The 12,282-nt window shown below is 42.5% G+C and overlaps 1 long non-coding RNA gene across 2 annotated transcripts; it reads left to right on the top strand.

Moving 5' to 3' along the window:
• The first annotated feature begins 246 nt into the window (after positions 1 to 246).
• On the top strand, positions 247 to 10,234 carry LOC125395003 (uncharacterized). Of its 2 annotated transcripts, none has more exons than XR_014998785.2 (4): positions 247 to 433; positions 3,809 to 4,001; positions 6,273 to 6,447; positions 6,782 to 10,234. It is a non-coding gene; the product is annotated as an uncharacterized LOC125395003 (long non-coding RNA). The 2 variants fall into 2 exon arrangements; XR_007230408.3 differs by lacking the exon at positions 247 to 433 and adding an exon at positions 716 to 1,191.
• Positions 10,235 to 12,282: the final 2,048 nt, after the last annotated feature.

The following is a 12,282-nucleotide window of genomic DNA, read 5'->3' as shown; positions in this document are numbered from 1 at the left end:
AGAGAGCCAGGATCACTGTGGAGTTTGGGACAACTTCCAAGAGTCTGGCAGGAGAAGAACAAACCCATCAGGGAATGGATCACGTGGTATAGTCGGGTGAAGTAGCTGCCCCCAAAGCCAGGCAAGCTGACGCAAGGGGGGCATCTGAGGCCGGCCTGAACGGAACGCTCCTGGAGCCCGGCCTAGCTGCAAGAAGGCAGGCATGCTCGCTCTGCTGGATCCTTCCCAGAAGGTGAAGTGTCTGGTTCCAACGGCTGAGCCCTCCGATAGCCACCGGCCTAGAACGTTATTTTTAGGCCCAAGGAAGGAGAGGCAAGGTTTTAAAAACAAGGTCACTGATAAAGGGGGGTTGCATTCCGGCAGCTCACTCCTGAAAGCAAGTTTAAGACCAGGAACCACAATTCTGGGCCTACTCCAGTCAAATCTGGAAAAGGTTAGTACTGGCAGGTTTCCATTAAAAGAAAAAAGAAAAAAGAAAGTCGGGGACCCCACTGTTTCCTTCCGCGTTTGTCACAACGAGGGTAACCAAGGTAACCGTATTAACGTCAAGAAAATCGCTTCTGTCGCCTATATCCTTTTGGTTTCCACTGATAGAGAGGCTCATTTGTTATCTACTGTGTCTGCGTTGGACACACCCCACCTATCACTTCCAGATCTATCTCTTTGGCTCTCCGCAGCGAGCTCTGAGTCTTTCCAAGGTACCTTTCTCTCCGTATTCTTCGCATTCTTCGGCCCAGCTGATGGTGGCCTTGTGCATGCTTTGGAGGGTGGAAAATCAGAGCTCCAGAACACTATTGTGTGTGTATCTGTTAAAACGCTCACGGTTGAGCCAGGTGTAGTGGTGCACAGTTTTAACCCCAGAAGTTGGGAAGCAGAAGCTGGTGAGTCTCTGTGGTGAATCTGCGGCCAGCCTGCTCCGTATAGTGAGTTTCGGGGCAACCAAAGCTACGGAGTGAGACCCTGTCTTAAAAAAAACAAAACTAACCAAAAGAAAAAAAAAATTGCTCATGGTTCAGCAACCTGATAAAAAGCTCAGTAAAATAGGAACGGATGAACACTTCAGCATGCTGGAGTAACCTCACTGCCTTGTGCTTGGTGGGGAAATACCAGAGACAGCAGCACTAACGGCCAAAGCGACAGGCATGCTCTCTGTCACGATTACTGACCAGCTAAAGACACCAGCAGTCATGGGTAAGACTCCGAGGACCTCGCAGGGTTGGGGTGTAGCTCAATGGTATTTAATGTGCAGAAGGCCCTTGGTTCAATTTATAACAATGTCCCCCCAAATTTCAAATATAAAAATGGAAAAAGAAGAAAAATGTTTTTTCATTCCTTACATGGGGTGTGACTATATGCTTTCGGACTTGAGACTCAACTGAAATTGCATAAATAGTGAGACAATTTGATAAAGTATGCAAAATGAATATATAAACACAGTTAGTCTCATATTCACAAGAGATGGCCTGTCCAAAAACAGAAAGATAGTAGCAAAAAAACAAAAAACAAAAAACAAAAAAACCTAAAAAGGAAAGTGCCTAGAAATAGATCTAACCGGAAATGCGCAGTCTTAGCTGAAGAAAACTTTAAAAGAGAAACCAAAGGGCTCAAAAGGTTTCGAATGACTGGACAGATATGCATGAATAAGAAGTATTTTAATGTTTAAAATATCACCTTTCTTTAAGTGACTATTTGAACATGATCCCAATTAAAATGCCAACTTATTATCCTTTTATATTTGACAAGATGATTTTTTTAAATATATTTTTAGAATCAGGGGGACAATAGTAATAAATATTTTGGTTTAGGTTTTGGGTTTTTTTGTTTGTTTGTTTTGTTTTGTTTTGTTTTGTTTTTTGAGACAGGGTTTCTCTGTATAACCCTGGCTGTCCTGGAACTCACTCTGTAGGCCAGGTCAGCCTTGAACTCCCAGTGATTCACCTGCCTCTGCGCCCCCACTACTGGCTACCAGAAGTATTCTGAGTGTTAAAAGTCTCTTTTCTGCTCCCAGGGACCACAGTCTTTAAGTATACTGCAGACTGTGGATACTAGTTTTCTTGTCTGTTTAAGGATATGGGAACCTTATTTCCTGCCTTACCTATTTTTGCATTGTGAGAAAAATCGTGTTTTGAAAGGTTCATGCAGCTCAAATTCCAAAAGCTATTTTAAAAATAGATTTTCAATTTTGGGGCTAGAGAAGTCACTGAGTTTAAAGTGTCTGACTGTAAAAGGCCCAAGACCCTAGGTGCAGTCCTCAGCACCATACAAGATAAACAAATAAATTCAATTTCATGAAACTTTAGAATCATAAAGTTAAAAGGCATACTAGAGAAAGTGTCTTCAGCTCATATCTTAGACAAAGCACTAATTTCTTTTGTATTAAAAACACTGCTAGAAATATTGTAAGATTTAATTTCCTTTGTATACAAAACATTACCAGAAATAAATGAGATTAAAATTTGGCAATTCAATAGAAAAATGAGCAATAAGTATTGATACATCTATTGATATATTTTAAAATCTGTCTTGTAGGACTACAAATTAATACTATTCTTTGGGAGGCAATTTTGCAAGATGCATTAAATGAATAAGCACCCTTGCCTCAAACCTATAACTACTTCACTATCCTAATGCGCTTGACACAGTAACTATCTTGATTTCACCATTGTACTGTGTGTGTGTGTGCTATAATGTCACATTGTATCCATAAATACATACTGCTAATATTCACCAATTAAATCTTTAATTTAAAAATGACCACAAAACAAAGCCATTCATGAAATGCATTACTTACAGCACCAACACTCTGAGCAACACAACATGCAGTAATACAAAATCGGTCCACTGAATCATAATTCATCAGAGTAATGAAATATTATCCAGCGATACAGATGAAACCTATGGAAAGAGACCGAAGATGTACTACGTAGCAGCCTAAAGTGAAGGTCCTCATAAATATAATTCAGAATTTGGTAACACTGGACTGGGGGCGAAGCTCAGACAGAAGTGAATACCTGTCAAGGCATGAGGTCCCAGGTTCAAAGCCGAGCACTGAAAACAGAACCTCTCTTTGGGTCGGCAAAACGGTTCTACAAAAGGTGCTTGCTACTAAACATGACATCCCCAGTTTAATCCCCGGGACTCACGTGGGAGAAGGAGAAAACAGAGTCCGCTGACCCCCAGGTCATCTCTGGCCTCCATATTCATGCTGTAGCACCTGCAGACATGCATACTAAATAAATAAATAATGTAATAATATATTTTTTTTTAATTTTGGTAACATTGGTAAGATATTTTAAGTCAAAAAACACAAGGAGTGCAGCAGTGTGCACTGAGCTGCCTTCTCTATGTACAGGAAAATATTATTAGCACTTTTATATACATTCCAAAGAGCAGTCATGGTGAAGGGAAGAAAAGGGAGGCAAGCCAGAGGATGAAAAATGCATGGAAGCCTTTTGAGAGGTGCTCACCTTTAATCCTAGCACTTGGGAGGCAGAGGCAATAGAATCTCTGTGAGTTCGAGGCTAGGCCAGTCTTCACAGTGAGTTCCAAGCCAGTCAGGGCAACATAGAGAAAATCTGGTTTAAGAAAAAGACCATCTCTAACTCCAGACTTAGTTCCTTCATATCAGAACATTGTGTAGCAGGTAGGAAAATGAGGTTCTGTAAATATTCATTAACAAAAGGCTACACAAGCTTAGCTACCCAGAGTCTTCATTTCCACTAAATGCCTAGGGCTCTTGCCAACCAGTTGTTGATATTTTACAGTGTTTGCTTGAATCAAACGCCGCAAAATCTTGTTTCCACAACAGCCTCCCCCACGTCCGTACAGAGCAGCAGGCCGGCACTTGCTCTTGTGATTGTTCGTGCGGGTAACCAGCATCCAGGCCATCCCTACAAAGTGAACCCGGGTGAGAGGGACAACAGCTTTGAACTCTTGAGAAGTCGAACTTTAGCCAACTCCCTTGTTTCGAGCTTGAAGAATCTCTGAGTATCTCGAGCTCAGTTGAGTACTTTGTTTTGAAAATTTTGAAATGTATCTGTATGTATAGGTCTGTGTTTGTCTGTGCGTATGTGCACACATGCCTGTGGGTGCCTGCAGAGGCCACAAGAGCGTGACAGATCCTCAAGGACTTGGAGTTGTTACAAGTACTTGTGTGCTGACCCACGTGGGTGCTGGGAATGGAACTCAGGTCCTCTGCAAGAAGAGCATTGCCTTTAATTATTGGGTGACCTCTCTAACCCCCAAAGGGCACTTCTTTTCGTTATGTCAAAAAACATACATGTATTAAAACACACACACGCGACTAAATATTTTGCACTTAGGGATTAGCAGTAGCCTAGAGTTAGATTAATATTTTTCACAGAATAAGATTTTATTCCCCTTTCCTATTCATTGTGTTGGTGTGTCTCTGTGTATATGTGTATGCACATATGTGTATGCACGTATGTGTAGGCATTTGTGTGTCATGACTTGCAAATGGAGGTCAGAGGACAACTTTTGGCCACCAGTTCTCTCCTGCGACACAGGTCCCAGGGCTGAAACTACATTGGTCAGTCTGACAGCAAGCACGTTCACCTGGTGAGCCATCTCACCGGCCCGAATTCGGGTTTCAAACAGTCATGTCAGGACAGACTGCTCTTCCTCATCACAAGTAACTTCAAATGCATTCTTAGCCTCCTGACAACTCCCATTTTATAGTTCAGTGAGATGGGGCAACGTTCCCAGGATCACACAGCAGTTAAGGAACTAAATCCAGATCTGCCGGACCCTAGAACTTGCATTCTCTGCAGCACAGCCTCCAGCAGGACTTCTGAAAACATAGGTGGACAGAGCTGGAGAGATGGCTCTGCCGTTAAGACCACTGGCTGCTCTTCCAGAGGACCTGGGTTGGGTTCCCACCACCCCATGGCAGCTCACAACCGTCTGTAACTCTCCAGTCCTGGGGGATCTGAAACCTTCCTCTGGCCTCCTCAGGCATCAGGCATGCACATGGTGCACAGACATACATGTAGGCAAATAATAAATAAATAAATGAATAAATGAATGAATGAATGAATAAATAAATGAATAAATGAATGAATGAATGAATAATATGTATATGCATATATAGCGATGCAAACGAAATACATTTTGTAAAGAGCTGCTTGGGTACAATTTCCATTTGAATGTTAAAGCTTCAGTTGCCTCACAGAGAATGTCTTAGAGATAATCACACAGTATGTGTAAATACAATGTGTTTCTGAGGTCCGTGTTACTTATCAGATGACCATGGGTCCCATTAGCACCAGTCATTACCTACCTTACATTAAAAGCAGTTGTGATTTCCTCCCCCTCCCCCATTATATTTATTTGGCTTTTATCCTCAAAATTTCTTGGGACTTCATCTTTTCTTTTAACTGCTCTGCTCCATACCTCTTGAGTAGCCATTTCAATTGTGTTATGTCTTTAAAGGCACTATAGAATTTCAACATTATTCTAGTTTTTTTTTAAAGGTACCTGATTATCCTTTTGTGTTTGTATGTGTTCATGCCCCTCACCCCCACCCCCGTGTGTGTGTTTGTGTGTGACCATCTCTACCTTGTCCTCGGAGACGTGGTCTCTCTCGAAACTCATTGGGTCAACCAAACTAGCCAGCCAGCAAACCCCGGCGGGCCTCCTGCTTCGGCCTCTTCAGTGCTAGGATTACAGGTGCATTTGCTGCCCCCAGTAAACCAAGCCAAGGCTCGAACTTGCAGCCTCAGGCTTGCACGGCAAGCACTTTACCCACAGAGCCAGCCACATTGCTGTGTCCCCACTTAAATGTGCTCTTTGACCTTTTCTACCTGAACCTTCCAGGAAAGTCTATTTTTTTTCTTTTTCCTCTGTGTTTATCTGTTTATTTTGAGAAAAGGTCTTAACATTTAGGCCAAGCAGGTCTGGGGTTTGTCGTCCACTCTTGCTTTAACCTACTGAGTGTTGGACTTACAGACATACTCCACCATGCCTAGCCGAGGCAGGAGCTCTTTGGTGAATTACCAATTCATAGTGCACTCAGAGCAGATGCAAATATGACAGTTCAGATATGAAACAGATCCTTCGTAAAAGAGATAGTTGGAGCAAAGTGCCCTAACCCAATGTGGTATTGACTAGAAGCTGGCCTTGGAGACTTTGGACCGTGCGTGCGCTCAGACGGTGAAGTTTGAATCATACTCCTTTGAGTGATAATCTTCAAATTCACCCATGAACTACTAACAATCAGATACATAAAAAATTTCCCTTTTATGTATTTGCAGACTCGGGTCAGCGGCAGAAGGTGATAAGCAGCCATCAAGGCGGTAGTAGAGGAAACAGGATTCTTCAGCTCTCCCAACAGGGTTTCTTTTGCTTGCCTAGTGGAGTTCCCCTTCCTATGCCCACCTCAAAAATAAATAAATAAATGCACCCAGAGAAAAAGAAAAGGAAATAAAGGTAAATTTATGAGCATCTTAATTTGAATTTCAAATATGAAAAACACAGCTATTATAGCTTTATTATCCAGTAGTGTAGAATTATGTTTCACCCTTCAAATTATGCCATATACTAAAGGGTCAGGAGCAAAATTATGGTATAGATCACATGGTGTTTAATTATTCACAAAGCACTGGGGAGGTATTTCATGGCCTAGCCTGATCCAGTGAAAAGAGCAAAGGTTTTTGGACCGAGCTAACCTAGGATTGCACAGGTTAGCCTTGGATCTTTAGCTGAATGATGGAATCATATAACTCTGTGACCTTGACCAAGTTTCCTGATCAAACTGAACCAGGCTTTATCACCTGGAAATGGTCCTTGTGAAGATTAGCAACAGAGGGAACACCACAGGCACAGGAAACAGCTGTACCCACGGTGCCCAAGAAAGCCAGTCTCCTGCCGACCCTTCCCACCGCAAAAACAACTTCGCTGAGTCATATGGAGTTTGAGAAGATCAGCTCTTTGTATCTGACCTGCCAACCTCACCGGGCAACCGAAAAGACATATTTACTACTGCTCATAATTCAGGCTCCCCAATAGCCTGGGTTGGGGTGAATTTCAGGAGGAAATGCCTCCATAATGTTCCTTTTTAGAAGAGTAAAAAGCAAAACAAAGCAAAACCAGCAAGAGAGAACATCTACCCTGTCAGGATGTTGTCACAGAGCACAGCTGTCCGTTGTAAGTTGGACAGCGTCTTACTTTGTAACCAGCCTAGCCTCCAGCTTGTCTTCGTCCAGGCTCAGCCCAAGACCTGGCAGATGGACGTCACCAAGCCAGGTTCACTGAACACCTACCCATCTAGTCAATATTTAAAGCCTTTCAAGAAAGACAGAACCAGGCCTGCTAGATGGCTCAGAATGTAAAAGTGCTTGCCACCAAGCCTGACAACCTGAGTTTGACCCCCAGAAGGAGAACTGACTTCTGAAAGTTGTCATCTGGTCTCATGTGCTGTGTGGTGTGAACACACGCATGCCCAATAAGTAAAAATGCAGAAAGGATAATACTGGCGTGGTGCTGTTGAGTACTTAGCAGATACTTTGAACCAGTCTGATAAAAACTGCTCACTATAAGAACAAAGAGTTCAAGAGAGATTAGTTAAGAAAAAAAAAAAAAGAAGAAATAGGTAATAGGAGCAGTTTTTTTAAAAAATACCATTCAGGAGACTGGAGAGATGGCTTCAAGGTTAACAGTACTTCCTGCTCTTCCAGAAGACCCAAGTTTAATTCCCAGCACCCACAGGGTGGTTCACTACTGTTTGTAACTCCAGTTCCAGGGATTCTGACACCCTTTCCTTGGTCTCCCCCAACCGTGCCTGACCATAGTGTATAGACATCCATGCAGGTAAAACATCCATATACATGAGATAAAGGCAGCTCAGTGAGCTTGGGCAAATGGTTCAGTAAGTAAGTAAGATATCTCTAGGCTATCTCTGAGCATGAGGATGTGAGTTCAAATCCCCAGAGCCCATTTAAAAAAAAAAAAGCCCAGTACTGCAGCATATATCTGTAACCCTGGTGCTAGAAGGTGGGGTGAAGGAAGGAATTCCTGGAACTCACTGGCTAGCCAGGCTAACCCGACCAGTGAACTCTAGGTTTAGAGGTTCTGCCTCAACCAATCAGGTAGAGTGACAGAGGAAGACATTCAACATCAACCTCAGGCCTCCATAGGCATGTGCACACAAGTGCAGAAATACCTGAACACATATGTACATACACATGAACACATACACATCTATGCACTACACACACACACACACACACACACGTACGCACGCACACACGCATGCATACGATGAATGAGCCCATGATAGCAGAGGACTTTCTTTGTTTTGGTACAGAATATTAAATCCAGAGTCTTATACATGTTAGGCACATGCTCTTTCCCTGAGCCACACCTCAGCTACACAGAAAATGCTGCCAAGCTGGGTGGTGGTGGCCCAGTAATCAGGAAGCAGAGGCAGGCAGATACCTGTGAGTTCAAGTACAGCCTGGTCTACAGAGCGAGTTCCAGGACAGGCTCCAAAGTTAAACAGAAACCCTGTCTCAAAAACAAAAAGGAAAAAGAAAAGAAAAGAAAGTGCTGCTAGTTTGAAAAGAAAACCTTTCCTTTTGGTAGCTTCTATTTTCAAAATCTAGATTTACATAAAGATGCATGTTTTATATTCCCTGGACTTTTTATACCATCTTATCAATAGTTCATGATACTCTCTTATTAAAACTTCTCCTTAGGTTTCTAACAACAGGTTCATTTTATTATTTACCTTTATTTTCTGTGTATGAGTATTTGCCTCCATATATGTATGTGTGCTTTGCTTGTCCCTGGCGCCCTCAGAGGCCAGAAGAGGGTGTCATATCCCTGGGAACTGGAGTCGCGGACAGCTGTGAGCTGCTGTCTGTGCTGGGAGCTGGACTGGAGCCTCTGAAGGAGCCACAAGTGTGCTACACTGCTCTGCCATCTCTCCAGCCCCAACCGTGGTTGGCTGGTTTTACTTTGAGGCAAGATCTATGTAGTCCTGGTTGGCTTGTAACTAGCTGTGTAGACTAGCTGTGTAGACCAGGCTGGTCTTGACCTCATAGAGAGCCACCTGCCTTTGCTTCTTGAGTGCTGGGATTCTTAAAAGCACCATACCACCACGCTCAGGCCACCAGATGCAGCTTTTAATAATGAAACACTATAGGAATGCAGTCCCTTCTCTCAGTCAATATACAGAAAAGATTATGTTATACATTGGCATTACTGTACTATGGAAAGAAAGCCACATCTTGGAAACTAAAACCATAGTTTAGATACATAGATATATGTGTGATGTTTGAGTATATAGTCTTTAAAAATGTCTATACCAGGTAGTCTTTTTAAGGGCAGAGAGGAATTTGAACTCTGACACATTCCCGGTAGGAATGTAAGTTGAAACAGCATGGAAAAAGGTTTGATGCATTCTTCCAGAGCCGAAAATACTCATATCATCAAGATATTTACCCCAATCCAGTGACGTGTTTGTTCAAGTCAAGATTTGTACATGAATGTTTTATATAGAGTTGGAAGCCTTAGTTGTAATTTAAACACACGGAAATAACCCAGTGTCTGTCAACAGGTGAACAGATAAACACACGGTGACACACTCACGCAGTGGAATACATGAGGAAAGGGTTTACTACTGATGTATGCAGTGGCACGGCTGTCTCTCATGCTGTGGAGAGAGAACCCTGATTAAAGAGAGGCCGTATTAGATGATGCTATTTATGGTCCTCTAGAAGAGCAACACAAACTGAGTTACCTAAAGTAGGAAAGTAGGCAAGAAGAAGCAGGATTAAAACTGAGCCCAAAGGCCAGGTGATGTGTCGCATGCCTTTAATCCCAGCACTCAGGGAGGCAGAGGCAGGAGGATCTCTGTGGGTTTGAGGCCAGCCTGGACTACAAGAGCTAGTTAGTTCCAGGACAGGATCCAAAGCAAAAAAAAAAAAGAACACACCTCTGGAATGCCGAATGATTTATTATCTTTGATTGTGGTAATTGTGGCTTTATTAGTGTGTGTAGTATGTAGGTGTGTACTTACAAATTATATATTTTAAATATGAGTCATTTATTGTATTTCAGATATACCTCAGTAAAACCTTTTAAAAAAAAAGAGAGAAAGAAAAGTATCTTGCATAGGTAAGGCCCTGAGCTCAATTCCTAGAACTTCCCAAGAAGGAAAGAAGGAAGGAAATTATGTCAACTTTGCATAAAATAAAATTTATTTTTAAAAAGCCCCATCCCTCTGTCATGAGGATGAATATTCCTAATTTTATTACCATAGGCAATTGTGATGCTTTATTTCTGGACTGTTGGGCCTTAAAAGTAAGATCTATATTTAGCTCAAGTCCCTTAAACCCAACCCTATCCCCACCAACAGGCTACTACTCACTAAATATTCAACTTGGTTTTTTTTTGTGATTGATAAATTAATTGGATACATTTTTGATAAAACTATTTGAACAGTGCTAGACAACTTTCCACACTAACCTTGCAATAGTTTGAAACATCCTCAGTTCACAGTCATTATCACACTTAGGAACGTTAGTGGGACAGGTTGTCCCAGGCCTGTAATCCCAGCCCTTGGAAGGCAGAGACAGGAGGATCGTTACAAATAGAGGCCAGCCTGCGCTAAGAAGCCAGACTCTGTCTCAGAGACAAAAACAGACAAGAAGTAGAAGGCAGTGTGTAGTTGGTTGTTTTACTCTTTTGGCCTTTTGGGGGGAGCCCGCCACTCTGCTCCCAAATAAATCACACACAGAGATTTATTATTACTTATAAATTCCTGGTCTTAGCTTGGTTGGTTTCTAGACAACTTTTCTTAAATTATCCCATCTATCTTTTGCTTCTGGGCTTTTATCTTTCTCCATGTCTGTATACTTGTTTTTCTGCGGCTTGCTGTAGAGCAGCTAAATGGCTGACCCCTGAAGTCTTCTCCTTCTCTGACCTCTGGTCCGCTCAGAGTTCTCCTTCTGTTTACTCTCTGCCTGCCGGCCCCGCCTATCCTTGCTCCGGCCTTGCTATTGGCCAGTCGGCTCTTTAGAACATCAGGTGTTTTAGACAGGCAAAGAACCACAGCTGCACAGAGTCAAACAAAAGCAATATAAACAAAAGCTGCACATCTTTACATTGTTAAACAAATGTTCCGGAGCGTAAACAGAAGTAACACACCTTAAAATAATAGTCTACAACCACAGTGGCGCTCAGCTTCTTACTGCCTGAGTGCAGAAAAAAAAAAAAAAAAGACTGTAGGCCTCAATTTCCTCAGTTCTTAAAAGAGAGAGAGAGAGAGAGAGAGAGAGAGAGAGAGAGAGAGAGAGAGAGGTATCTTATTTGTGTGTAAGTGTGTGTATGCACACACATGTGTTTACATGTGTGTGCTTGTGTAGAGGTCACTTGCAGGAGTCAATTCATTTCTTCCAACATGTGGGTCCTGGGAACTGAGCTCAGGGTATCAGGGTTGGCAGCTGTAGACAGAGGTTTCTGTCCCACCTGGTCCTGCAGTCGTTCAGTCCCAAAGAATCACAGAGGTCTACATTAATTATAAACTGGTTGTCCTATTAGCTTCTTAATAACTCTTGTAACTTATATTAGCCCATAATTCTTGTCTGTGTTAGCCACGCAGCTCGGTACCTTTTTCAACGAGGCAGAGGCAGTCACATCCTGCTTCCTCTGTGTCTGGATGATGACTGCAAACTGAATCTTACCTCTTTCCAGGATTCTCCTGTTCTCCTTGTCCTGCCTATACCTCCTGCCTGGCTACTGGCCAATCAGCATTTATTTAAAATACAGGTGACCGGGTTTAGACCATTGTCCTACAGAAGGCAGCAGGCACCTCCACCCACTGAGTCTTCTAACTCACCCTCCTCGGTTGTTAAGAGGGTAATAATATACCCATGCCATTTTCTCTCTTTTTGAGAACTCAAAATGACCCAATTCATACAAAGCACTTGGCCCCAGTGATCAAGAAATATTCTTTTTTATTTTAGATTGTTATTACTATTCATAAATCCAATATGTTTTTGGCTATTTCCTTGGTTTCTTTCTTTGTCTCTTCCTTCTTTCTTTCCTTCCTTCATTTTTTTTTTTACTTTGTTTCCTGTTTGTTTTTCAAGACAGAATTTCTCTATGTATCCCTGGCTGTCCTGGAACTCGCTCTGTAGATCAGGCTGGCCTTGAACTCGGGGAGATCTCAGAGGCCTGACTCTGCCTTCCAAGTGTTGGGACTAAAGGCATGGGCCACCACTGCCTGGCATGTTCAATATGTTATAAAAGGAATCCTTA

Source organism: Myodes glareolus, chromosome 21 (assembly GCF_982192425.1).
Source record: "Myodes glareolus chromosome 21, mMyoGla1.1, whole genome shotgun sequence".
Classification (NCBI taxonomy): domain Eukaryota; kingdom Metazoa; phylum Chordata; class Mammalia; order Rodentia; family Cricetidae; genus Myodes; species Myodes glareolus.
This window is presented reverse-complemented; position numbering and strand designations above follow the sequence as displayed.